Source organism: Phoxinus phoxinus (assembly GCF_949152265.1).
Source record: "Phoxinus phoxinus genome assembly, chromosome: 7".
Classification (NCBI taxonomy): domain Eukaryota; kingdom Metazoa; phylum Chordata; class Actinopteri; order Cypriniformes; family Leuciscidae; genus Phoxinus; species Phoxinus phoxinus.
In genome coordinates this window covers 26650827-26664502 of record NC_136882.1, presented here as the reverse complement: position 1 = coordinate 26664502, position 13676 = coordinate 26650827, and the positions used below count along the sequence as shown (strand labels likewise).

The 13676-nt window shown below is 37.6% G+C and overlaps 1 long non-coding RNA gene across 5 annotated transcripts in view; it reads right to left on the bottom strand.

The window, feature by feature from the left end:
* Window positions 1–13153, bottom strand: part of LOC307001494 — a 92163-nt gene extending 79010 nt beyond the window's left edge. For 2 of the 5 annotated variants that reach the window (XR_013798251.1, XR_013798252.1), the window contains exons 1-2: window positions 13066–13112; window positions 11024–11256 (exon numbers count right to left, since the gene is read on the bottom strand). This is a non-coding gene — a long non-coding RNA (uncharacterized lncRNA). Of the gene's footprint in view, window positions 1–11023; window positions 11257–12397 lie in introns of all 5 variants that reach the window. The other 3 variants (XR_013798253.1, XR_013798254.1, XR_013798250.1) reach the window with 2 other exon arrangements.
* Between the last annotated feature and the right edge of the window lie 523 nt (window positions 13154–13676).

Below are 13676 nucleotides of genomic sequence, written 5' to 3'. Positions count from 1 at the left end.
ATTTAATAATACCCACTAATTAAAACAATTCATATACATTTGTATGGCTCTAAAGTGGTTTTATATTTCAATACTTTAAAAATGTAAATTTCGGTATTTATGCAAATGTACACATGTGTACGTGTGCTATACAATTGACCAGATTAGCTAAAGACTTGAATGTATTATCAGATGAGTTCAGGTAGGGCCGTATGAAGTCACACAAAGGAAATTTGCACAATAGATAGCAGTCTTTGCATGTTGCAAAGGGAGGTGGCAATGCCATTAACTAGCAGGTAGAACCCTGTGGCCCCTTCGGGCAGGCCTCCTGACACTCAGGGAACAGGGCTGGCACATTTGCAGAGATCCTGAGAGGAAGCAGAAAATGGAGGAAACATTAACTGTTAAATAAAACACAGGAAGCCGGGTTAACTGCCACTCCTTAGAGCTAAAGCCATTGGCGGTGTCTATTTTTTTGCCCAATTATCCTTGGTTAACAGGATTAATTACCGCTAACGCTTTTCTTTACGTTCCCTCTCAGTCAGCGACTAATAAATCTACAAACTAGCTCTCACAGACTGAAAAGGCCATCATAATTAGCATAACAAGTCACAAAATCATTACAGGCCTAAATTGCTTACAGAGACAATCAACATATTATGGCTTACAGGATGTTGTATGGACGATTTTTGGGGTGGGGGGACTGTTTAATTGAATAAAAATGTTGTGGTGGTCCTAACAGCTAAACCACATAAGGAGGCGGGGCAAGGGGACTGACTGACACAGAGACTTCAGTCAACAGCCACACCCACTTCAGACAAGAGGCTGCATTAGCAGCAGATGGAGTGTGTATGAGAGAGTGAGAGAAATCATGTGTGTGTGTGTGTGTGTGTGTGTGTGTGTGTGTGTGTGTGTGTGTGTGTGTGTGTGTGTGTGTGTGTGTGTGTGTGTGTATTCGTTCCTCTGCCAAATTATTTGTCATTTTACTCAAATAACAAATGCTAGATTGCAGTTTTGTCATCTGTTCTTTCATTTCCAATGAAGCCGAAAAGTAATTGTGACATGACAAAAGCCTTCTTAAAAATGAAATGCGATGTTTGCATAAATATTGCACTCTTTGTGGTAAATATGTACCACTGATTTTGGTTAATTCATCCAGTGTCTCCTGCTACTTTGTTCAGATGATGTGCAGTCACTGAAATGCCACCAACGTATGTCACTACAGGTACAGCACTATACATTTCGGCACTGAGATCACAGTCAGAAATTAGTCCTATTCATCCTATTGCTTTGAATAAAAAAGCTGTACAAATATCAGTTCTAAATGCAATTGTCTAACATCTTAGGCTACCACCCTCCCAAACAGGCCTGCATGTGGACTTAATATGGATGACTGGTTCACAATTCTGATGCTACTGAATTTTGTTACTACTTCAAAGTGATCATTGGTCTCTTTGAGGCTTCTTCCATAAGTCTCTTTGTTTCAGACAAAGGTTCGGAGACAACCTTTCCTAGACAGTGCCTGGGTGGTTTTATTCACTTCCTCTTAAATCAACAATGCCCACTGGGACTTTCAAACACTTTAGTTTTGGTTTTGTAGTCTTTTATGCACCTGTTTTGGGGTTTCTCCATCATTTTGAAATGGGAGTTTGAAGGACAGTGAAAATGAAGCTTAAAATCTCAACTTTCGATATTTTCCAAAAAATGTGGCTAATATGTTAATGCCGCACAAGTAGACACAACAGTGTTCTTGTTTTTGCTTGATCTCCCAAAAGCTCCTGCAACCCAATAATAAATAATCTTCTGAACTCCATATTTATTAGCGTTTTTATTATTATATTTTAACAACAATTTCTACAATGCTATTAAAAGAATGTTTTGTGTGCGTTTAGAAACTAAAATAAATCACTGAAAATTGCAGAATTAATAGGATAATTTATTAAAAAGAAAGCATTTTCAAGGATGCTGCTTTTTTGAGAGAAAAAAAAATCTGTTTACTTTTTACATTATTTAGAATTAACAGAACAGATAATAACTCATGACCTTAAGGGATGAATGCAATAATTATAAATGGCTGCTTGATTACATTTTCCCCATATGCTTAATTATAAACACTGAAAAATATTCAAGCTAATTTATTCTTTAAAAAACTTTTTTAAACTTTTTTCCTTCAATCAATTTATTTGTATTACCTTTAAAATGTTTATTAAGAAAGAGAATCAATAGAATGGTATTACTGGATATTTAAAAATCAGAAAATGTGGTTGATTGTTGAGATGTTTGCTTCTAATCACATATGTACCCTGTGGTACATGTTACAGCTGTCCATCATTTTGTACAGATCAGCCCCATGTTTGCCCATTAAAATTTACAGCTCTATTAAGAGTCCAAGTAAGCTAGTCAGATGCCCATTAATTTCCCTCATAATATTTTCATAGCATATAAAAATGTGTTGAAATCTCATGAGGCCAAGGAATTCGGCTGAGTAAGTAACTAACTATCGAAAAACAAGTAAAGAAATAAACAATAAATAAATAAATAAATAAAATAAAGCTTTTTGAAAAGAATAAACATATTTCTGTCAGGACCACTATCGTCAAATACGATTGACAATTAGCATACAGTTTGGATTGGCGGTATGGTTCCGTTCTGGGCGAGAATATATCCTAGCATGGATAAGAGCAGGGAGAGCAGCACTAACCCCCCTTGGGGTAAACAGAACCAACATGAATGTTTTGCAGATATCATTATTTCAAGATTTTAAAGTACAACATAACGCACCTTATGCACAACTGCACTACTTCCTGAACTTTAGCCAGCTCCTTTGTTTCCTGTCTGCCATTATTGGACACACTGATTAATCAAGGTGTGCCTGACCAACAAAAATAATCAGACACACCTGGATTAATCAGTTTGTCCAATAATGGCAGACAGGAAACAAAGGAGCTGGCTAAAGTTCAGGAAGTAGTGCAGCTGTGCATAAAGCCCATTCAAGAAATTATTCTGATTCAAGGGGAATCAGAATGTCAAATCCTGACTGACGAGAGGAGGAGCTGGGGATGGAGGAGGGTAATTAGCTCCTGACAAAAAACGTGATAGCTGCTGATAATACTTATATATGTATACGGTGATAGGAGTCGTATTCCTATAGGTAGATGTGGAGCAGCTGAGAGTCAGCTGATGCAAGCTTGGCTAACGTGACCTGCCAGAACTAACGCTACGCTTGATGTTTGTATTGCATAAATACTGCTTTAAATAGCTTTACTTTACTTTGCCCAGTTACATTTGTTTAATAGTCTTTCAGAAAGATTTAAAACAAACATTTAACTGGGTTCTTAAATACACTTTAGTTGAAAAACTCCTTAACTATTAACATTTTTTAAGTTTTATGGCTCATATTATAATCGTATTTTCTGAAAATAACTACTTGCATCTGAGATAAAACATCTCCTGAGTCTGGCATGTATACATTTATGCATATAAATTAAAAAACAAAAATGTGTTCGTTCTTAAACGAGTCTGTTCGTGTTGACAGAAAACAGAAGCAGCCCTCTCCACCAGCGCTGGTATTTCTTTGGTGACAGACTGGCTGGTCTGTGGCCGATCTGACTACAGGCGGCCCGTGCCAAATCTAGCACCATCGAGTCTGGGAGACAGGACAGGGCGCAGCCAGCAGCTGACAACCAGTTAAGCTCTAGCCTCCTCCATTCGCCTGCTTTCACTAACCTGTCCTGACAAGTAACCAGATTAGCGTAGTCTTCCATCAGTGCAGGGGAGCAGAAAGAACAGATGGATCTTTCTGTATCGCTCCCCCCTCGGCTCCGAGCTCACCACCGCAGTGCTTAGCTCGCACAATGGCTGGGGCCCGGCCCCGTCGCAATCGATGTGCTATGAGTTAATTGTTGCTAACAGCTTTGCATAATGCTGTTCGGGGAATACCGATCTCAGTCTTCATATTCCCCTATCCTCCCCACAAACCACGAGTGCCTCACAAACTGGGGAAATTGGCAGACCCGTTTAGCGAACGCCCACCTCTGAGGGAAATCGGAGACCTGGATGATTAGGAAAAGCTAGACAGATTCAGATCATTGAATTAAAGCCATTTATAGGCATTGCTTGTGTGTACACAATGGCACAACAATACATGTAAAGCAAACGAGACAAGGCAATGGCAAGGAAATATTTGAATGAATAATGTCAGAGGTGGGAAAAACGGAGGAAAAGAGAGCAGACGGAGAAAACAAACTGCAATTTATAACACTTGTCATCTGCCGGGGAAAAACTGAGCTTGTCTTTTTACAGTTTTTCTGGTATGTATCACTAAGTTTGCTCTAGTGAGCAGATGGGCGCGCTAATTAGCTCAGTTCATGCCGCAAGTTTGTTTATAAAGAGAGAATGGGAATCAGACATTTTGACACATTTTATTAACATATCATACCTTAAAGCTCAGCCTCATGATACCCAGAAGGTGTTTTCCATCTATGCATACACACACATACATACAGATGGCCACACCACCAAACATACATATGCGCACACACACACACACACACACACACACACACACACACACACACACACACACACAGGTCTTGCAGCTATAAACTTTAGGCTATGGCAGCTTAAATAAACACATAGGCCTAAGTGCATCTCACTGTTAACGATTTACACTTATGAATCCAAGCAACAATTTGATCTGACTGTATAGCGGCTAAAAGTGCGCTTAAATGTTCCATGGCAAACAAAACCTTAACATTGGTGTTGCTGCTAGCGCTGTGCTTTACCAGTTGTGCAGTTGTTGTCCTGAATGGTGTGACATTTCTGACACCTGACAATCGTCCCTCATCCCTCCCCGCTCTGTATGCTGCGCACATGGAAGGATGATGTCACTAACAGAGTTGCGGAGAGGGAACCATAGTGTGTCTCTCTGCAAGGCTTGGGGATTCCTGCATGCTGTCATATCTGTGTCACCCAGAATCCCCACTGCGTCTCACTTGCACAGTCTTGCTCTGACCAGTCTGCTCTGACTAAACAAGACAAAATCGTTTAGTAGTTTCTCTCTCCTATAGGTTTGTATGATAAAACCAGTTTAAACCTGTTAATTTAAAATTAATTTAGCTTAAAAAATAATTATTAAAAAGTGTGTACATAGACCAATGATGAAAAAAAAATAATAGGGCGACAACACATCGCTGTGAACAGCTGTTCCCATAGGAAAAATGTATTGCTTAGTGGTTGCTTTTGCTAAGCTCAGGAGATTTAGTTGTGATTCTCATATTCAGATGTTTCTCCTAAAATGGAGATGATGGATGTTGTTGAGATCTCTTCTAAAACTTTTTTGTGTTAGAGTTTGTTTCAGGAGACGAGTGTGAGAAGCAAGAGACTCAAGAAAAAGTCTCAATGGGCTTTATGCACAGCTGCACTACTTCCTGAACTTTAGCCAGCTCCTTTGTTTCCTGTCTGCCATTATTGGACAAACTGATTAATCCAGGTGTGCCTGGCCAACAACAATAATCAGACACACCTGGATTAATCAGTTTGTCCAATAATGGCAGACAGGAAACAAAGGAACTGGCTAAAGTTCAGGAAGTAGTGCAGCTGTGCATAAAGCCCATTGGATGTTAAAGTGACCACATTTTTGTCCGGGAGAAACATTTAAGATATTAAATCTCATTTGTGATGTTTCTTTCCTCTGGGCTAAATCGACATCAGGTTGACAAACTGGATTGTAAAGTAAATTGCTATGGACTGTAGGCCAGTAATGACAAGGAAATAAACAAAACAATGTTTTTTTGGGGGGGTTCTAAATAAGAACGGTAAAATATGTCTAATTGTGAAGTAATCAATTTAAAACTATTAATGTTTTATTTTAAAATATGCCCATATTCACTCTTATTCATATATCTAATAAGTCAAAAATGCAAAATGTGACCCCCTGATATGATTGTAAAGCGCTTTGGGTGTACAGTATTACGTATGAAAGCGCTATATAAATGCCTCATTCTATTATATTATATTCTATGAATGACATGAATTATGTAAATGATAGTATTTTTTTTTATTCAAAACACTGAAATGTGATTAAAAAGTCATTTACATCAATGGATGTAAATCTATTGGTCACTGATCATAAAAAAGTTGTCAAATATTAAATGTTTATACTTCTTACCACACAATCTTTCACTTTTAAAAAGAAAGCGTCACATTGAAATTCGCACTCATCTTTTGTGAACACGCCTGCCTTCTTTGATTTGATTGGCCATCTCAGTCATTTTCCTGAGCCTAAAATGTTAACTTTTCAAACATTGTGACATCCTAACAACAAACAGAGCTGCTCATAATGTGGTTCAGCATAGCAAGATATCAAATATTGGGAAGGGGGTAATAACTTTTTTGTAATAACTTTTAATGATCTTAGTTGAGGCTTATCTCAGCGATTTAATTATAATTTTTATGAATAGCATATGTAATTAATTATATAAATGTAGCCTAATTGATTTAATAGATATTTATTTTTAATTGTTCTTTAAAAACTAATTTAATGTGAATACATTTATTTTCCTTAATCGCCATTAGAGGGCTTGTTGCCTCTGCTGCATTTAGTCCCTTATAACCATGACACTTAAATGCTGACCAATCACAGTGGCATCATCATAATTGTGCTGAGAGAGGTGAAGTCAGGGTCGTAGGTATATATCAACCCGTTTCATCATCCTCTGTTTTGAATCACACCCCTGTTCCTTTGTTTAAGTAGGATGAGGAAAGACTGAGCTTACTTGTATTGCTTACAGGCTACTAAACAGCAGGGGCATTAAAACAACTTCCAACGATAAACGATAGTGGGTAAAAGAAAAGAGATATCATGAAACGTCTAGTTTTGATCTAGATCTTTTGAAGTAAAAGTTTCCTTTCTGTGGATACATATTGCAACTTTCTGAACTCAAAGTAACTGCCCTGTCCAAAACCACCAATTTCAACTAAGCTTACAAAATGATTTTACACATTTACACTCCAACTGTTTAGCAACTTTTAGTGAACTAATATAAAGTAGTATAGTAACTTAAGTGTTGTTTTTTATGTTGCATGTGCATAGTGCATTTACATTGAGGGTTTAAAGTACAACAGAAAAAAAGGCCTATTTAATTCTAAGGGTCAGCGAGAGCATGAAAACCTCAGGAAAACAAACTTTGAAGTATGAATATAGATTATTTCCCAAAAATCGAAGGGAGAAACGTAATAAACGTGACATGCTACTCTGTTAAACAAGATGTAACATGCTACGCTTCTACCAAACATGATGTAACTACATGCAATGTCAATGTTGCTAAGGAGGAAAGCCAAGGTTTTCATATCAGTTAAAAACTGTATTGCCATAAATTGTTAATATTTAACTGAATACATGTCAGATTTTGGTAAAAGCCAAAAAGCAAAGCCATCTAAATGACTGCAATAATGGATAATGTCTTTTCCAAAAATGAATAAATGCTAAAAACTCAACATGTTTTGCAGTAACACAAGGTTACTCTAATTATGAACAATCATCTCAATATTCGGTTTAAATGAGATCAAATATAATCACAGTAATGCATTAATCACATTTTAAGGGTGAACGTAAATGTAATTTTTATTTAGTTTTAATAATGGAAAAACGGTTTCTACAAGGTTTCAATATACATTAAATCAATGGCCATTTCTCAACATGCAGTCTTAAGCGATCTTGAACTTTGTCATCAAAAACATCAAAGGTCGGTTCCAATACTCAAGAATGCAAGTGCACAGAACACATAAAAGTACCCGGATGTGTTCTTGATATCGAGAGGATGCATTAAGTGCAGACCTGAGAGAAACGGCGTACGGAGGCCTGTAAGCTTGTTCTCTCAAGAGATCTCCCACTGAAAGCTCGCAAATACGTGACGGCTTGTGAAAGTAAAAATTTGTTGTTTTTATTTGGCATAATTTTAATAAGGTTTAAAATAGAAAGCCTGTTGTACTTTTTAATTGGCATATTTAAAAGAATCTTAAAGTTGACAAGGCGTAACATTAAATATACTACACGAATATCATGTAAAATAAAAATATATCAAAAAAATAACAATAATGTAGTACATATTTAAATAGGTTATGACTGGGGACGTTAACCGATGACCGTTTGACCTATGGTTGACCGTATCAACGTTAACCGATCAAAGTTGTCGGTAGTCGGTAAAAAAAAAAAAAAAAGTGATCTCTAAATTAGGCTACCGGTATTATAGACAGTGGACTAAACGCTACTTCAGTTAGCCATCTCATTCCAAGATCTTTTTGTGTGAAGTGAACAAATCCCTCACACTCAATTTTTCATAACTCGCCTGTTTGTACTTAATAAACCAATAAAAACATTTGCCGCGAGGTCTCAATGTGTTTGCGGGACTCATGTTTCGCGCTGTAGGGGATTTTAAAAAAGTGACGTGAGTGGAAGGGCGGTGCCGGGGCAGTGTGTGTGTGTGTGTGTGTGTGATCGGAAGGCAGAACGGCAGAGATGCGACAGTTGCGAAATTGCAGGCGCGGCGCGAAAGGGCTGTTATTTCAAATAGCGTAGCATATTTTAAACTAATCGGTTAACCGAGTTTCAACCGGCTTCAACCGGTCGGTCAATAAATGTTTCAGTTTTCGCCATCCCTAGTTATGACATCTGTGATGTTATGTTTTAGTTAATGTGCATTGAATTGTACTGTCCCACTTCCTACAATATGTGCTGAACCATGAATATGCAAATTCAATGAATATGCAAATGAGCCCTGCCTCCACTCACTCACATGAGCTCAGAAATTCACTTGGTCAACTTTACTGTAGTAAACAATATACACAATGGCAAGAGGAAATACTGGTTTAATTCAGCCATTTATGTTTGATCCAGATACTGGTTAAGAAGAAGTGGAAGAGTGAACTAGGCTACTCTATGTATCAGAATGGTAATGCGTTTTATGTACCGCTCTCTACAACGTCACACACATACCGGTAATTAATATGATTAGCCTTTTGCTTGAGTGTGTTCAAACATCTAATATTGTGTTGCTAATGTTACACAAACCATGTTCCCGTTCACCATCTCAATCTGTCTTCTAAAAATCAACATCCTTAGAAACACTTTGAACAACTTAGAACGTAAGTGGAGAAAGGCATAGGCTATAGTTCATCATAACATCGTAATATACATCATATACATAATTCACCCGATATATTGGTAAATGTACACGATTTTTCATATCAACAGAAATATATAATGCGGTAACCTGGCTGGCTTCTCTTGAGACCAGGTTTCAAGCAAATATCTTCTTTAGTGTGATACAATTGAGTTAGGCTATTACACACAGGGTTTGACAAATGTTCAAATTAAACCTACATGGTTACTACTCCTCGCATTTCTTGCCTTTCATTTATCTTTCATTCAGCCTGTCAGAGTTATTCAGGGAAAGAAATTATCAAAATGGCCATCTGAAAATTATAAGTAAGATTTATCGACTATCTCTGCTGCTCATCTACAGTTTGGAAAAAATGTAATCACAGGGTTTAAAATTCCCATGAATATGTCAAGGAACAATGACATAGACATGTACTTGTCAAATTGCGATGACAGACTTGAATAAGGAAAACTGTGATCATTGCCATGGTTACAGGGGGTGGGTGTACAAGATATGCTTTGTGCACTATAGTTTTTTGGTTTTGAGAGCAACAACTGTGAAGGTTTTAAAAATGGTAATTGAATGAAAATGTTTTTGAAAAGGAGTCTCTATGTTCACCCAGGCTGCATTTATTTGATCAAAAATACAGTAAAAACTATTTGTCAAATATTAATACAAATGTAAAGAGTTTTCTATTTTAATATATTTTAAGTTGCAATTTATTCCTGAAATAGCAAAGCAGACTTTTCAGCAGACTTCAGTGTCACATGATCCTTTAAAAAACTTGAGAAACATTTCTTATCGCAGTTGAAAATGGCTGTACTGCTTAATATGTGTGCTGTGGAAACAGTGATTCAACAACATTTTTTCTAAATATTAATTTTTGATTGTTAGAAAGTCCAAAATAACTTATTAAAATGTATTTATTTAAAAAAATATTATTATTTTTAGCAACAATGCAAAAGTTTCTGTCACTTTTGATCAATTTAATGCATCCATGTGAATGAAAGTATTAATTTATTTAAAACAAATCATACTGACCCCAAACTGTTGAATGTCAGTGTACATTTGTAATATAATACCAATTTTTTTTTTTATAAAACAGATAAATACTGCTCTGATCGTAAAAATAAATAGTATCATAGTATAGATTTAAAGGTACACTGCCAACTTAAATAGCATCAATATACTTCAAAAAGCATCAAAAATGTATCTTCACTGTAGCATAACTACTTTCATTCAGAAATGTAGCTTGGAAGTAGCTTTCTCAACACAGTAGTATTTATTGCATGATGTGTGAATGAAGAAGTCAAGCTTTATTAACCAACCAGGTAGTATCTCTGCATTGTCTCTTTCTGCACTCCTGCCTACAGTGAGTTGGACATTCCTCTGGTGGAGCAAGAGAGACTGAGAAAAAGAAAGGAAAAGAGGGCTGGGGAGAGGCCAGCCGTACCAACCCTGCAGGCATGGCGCTGGTCCAAACCCTACACTGCTTAAGTGTGAACTCTGCTGGGGGTGCAGAAACCCACGATCCAAGCCTCCCCTTCACGTGCCAAAGCTATCTCACAAATATCATTACATATTGCCTCTTCCAACCACCATCATGGATTACATTAGATCTTAAATGGTCCAAATGCACACCACACTTGAAACATACTGAAACACACATATGCGCGCACACACAAATGCAGGGCTCTTTAGCGTCCCCCTGCTGTGCCCCTCCCCTTCAAAGCTAGAGGGGATTCACATGAACCAAAAATGCTGATCCTTCACAAAAGCACTGGGCAGAGGGAAAGGTCATCCACAACAGGCCAGGAAAATGCATGCCATCCTGGCTTTCCCACTAATACCTTAAAACCCCTTCACATTCCGGCCTAACCTACCTTTCCTCTAATGTACAGATTCTTCCGTATGAGATTGCCAGCTCTCTGGACATCAGCCAATAGGAGCACAGGATGCGTGTTATCAGTGCCCTTCAGGCGATGCCACTTTGAGGAGTGTGTGACCGAGCGCTTGGGACAACGAGCTAAGCCGTTAACCACACCTTTGACCACTGTCGCTCCCCACGAGTCAACGGTACAGGCGAGATGGCCGATAATGTTTTCACAGGGAAAATCTAAACACAAAACACAACAAAAGACTATGTTTAGAGAGTATTCAAACATGTCACCGCATTTGGCCTATCACTGCCCTCAAGGATTTCTGGTACAATGTTTAGGCTAATATGTAATATATATATAAATGGTAAGAATTTTTTTTTTACTGTTGATTAAAATGCTAAATTTGATATTACATTGTGGGTGTAAATTAATAGGCTTTGACTTGGTGCTGGTAACCCAATGCACAGGACAATGGTGACACCAGAATAACAAGTCTGCACTCTGTCACGGACTAGATATATTTAAAATAATGTAGGCCACTTTTTACTGGTAACATAGGACATTTGGCATTATCAGGAGGACCCACAAATATCCCCCATTGCATTATTATACATTCTATTCAACATTATATAGCAGTTTAAATGTAAATATGAAATTAAGAGAATTTGTATTTTACTGTTTGAAAGATTAAAGCATTTCAAAAACAGTAATACGTGGTTAAGTGACTTTGACAATTAAAAAAAAAAAAGTAATGTGTTTCTGGAAATTAGGAGCTGATTATAGTGTTCAAATGTTTTTTGTTTTTTTAAATCTTAAAAGAAAAAATGTCTGTAAATCCACTAATCCAGTGATCAAATGCTGTATTTATGGGTCTCGGTTTTCAGCATAGACAGTATATAAGAGGTTTTCAGTGATTGGCACATGACGGGTGTTCAATGCTATGTTTTTTTTGTATACTTTAAATGCTTTCGTGTATTTTGACTTTTAGTGTTTTGATAGCATTTGTTCTGTTTACCTGCAGTATGGAGTCGCTCGTAAGCAGCACATAGCATACACTGAATACTTAACTTGATAAATATCTCCATTACGGCAAACGATAGGACGATTTTGCAGGGTTGTTTTACATTATTCCATTATTTTTGTTCTTTGTGTCATAAAGTAACTCCTTTCGTTTAATGTAATGAGAAGAGAAGCCGTTCGACAAATTGCTGCACACGCGTGTTGCCTGAATGATTTATAGTGATTTGCGAAACTATTCAGACTGCTATGCTAGTACAGGCCTAACGGTTACCCATTTTAACGATTAAAGGCTACGGTTACGTTGTTTACGGGAGTGACAACCGCATTCCATAAACCAAACTCACACCGGTAACTTACATTTCCAGGACTCACAACTGCATTCTCGGAAAACCCGCGAGTAAACAGAACCACACTGGACAGTTAGTTCCCTGTCAGATATAACGTTACTGTCGAGGCGTGTCAGATATCCTAGCTCCCTAGGCGTGATCCCCAACCATTCAGTCGACGTCGTCGACTAGCTACGTCCTCCATTGATTCCCTCCTTTAGGGAGCGGTGGGTTGCATACGCAATCAGGACGTTTTCAGCGACGGAGATATGCGCTGTGTGTCATCTGAAGGTTCTAGTCAGTACTCCCCCGGAGCGGTTCCCGTCAGTTTTGTGGTCTTTCCGCGACTCAAATGCCGTGTCATGCGCGAGACCATGCAAGTGCAACGGTTAAATGCGTCCAGCTAGGGCGTGTTCACAATCAAAGCTTAGGTCAGTAAAAAAAAAAAGATTTTGAACTCGCGGCTCAAGACTCTGTCATGTCAAAAATGATTAGACTTTTCAGTTTAATGGACCTCGCCATCTTTGATATTACTATGGCATCGCTGTTGTAGAGTAGGCTATAGGCTACTAATTAACGTAAGCTGGTGTTGAAGTGGATTTACTTTACTTTTTAATAAAATGCATCGTGAGCATTATGGTTGAGCAAATGATATAACACATATCAATTGACCGGGAAGATAATAAAACTATATCTTACCTTCATCCTGTCACTGTGGCTGTGAAGATATAAACCGGAAGACGAGTGCAGCCTGAAAAAGGGGTGGGGCCATAAATATTATGTCTATGGGTGGGGCTACAAGGTCTCCAATACTTCCATGAACTTTTTACAACAAGTTTCGGTAACATTTCGGCACCTACAAGAAAACAGATTATTACTACGTTTTTGGCTGTCAATTAATTGAAACAATGAAACATGTTCTCTGCATTAACATGAATAATCTTGAACCTGCTGAAATGTTCCTATTTTCTTTCCAACTGTGCATTCTGAATAAATAAATATATTTCCTCACTAACCTGCAGCAGTCAGTCCAGTGCTGTCTTCTCATTAACAGTGTTTTTCTCTTACTGATCGTGTCATACCTGTGCACATTTTTTAATGTATTTGACTGATAAAAGGATTGCTTGTGTGCGTGCTCTTATTCCAGTCTTTTAAAATATTTGAATGAATGAATGAATGAATGTGCGGTAGGCTATATGTGCCTTCAATAAATTGAACAATGTTAAATAATTAATTAATATTAAACAGTAACACACACTGCGTAGAGGAGAAGGACAGTCAACTTTGAATATAAATTATGCCTTTTGGGC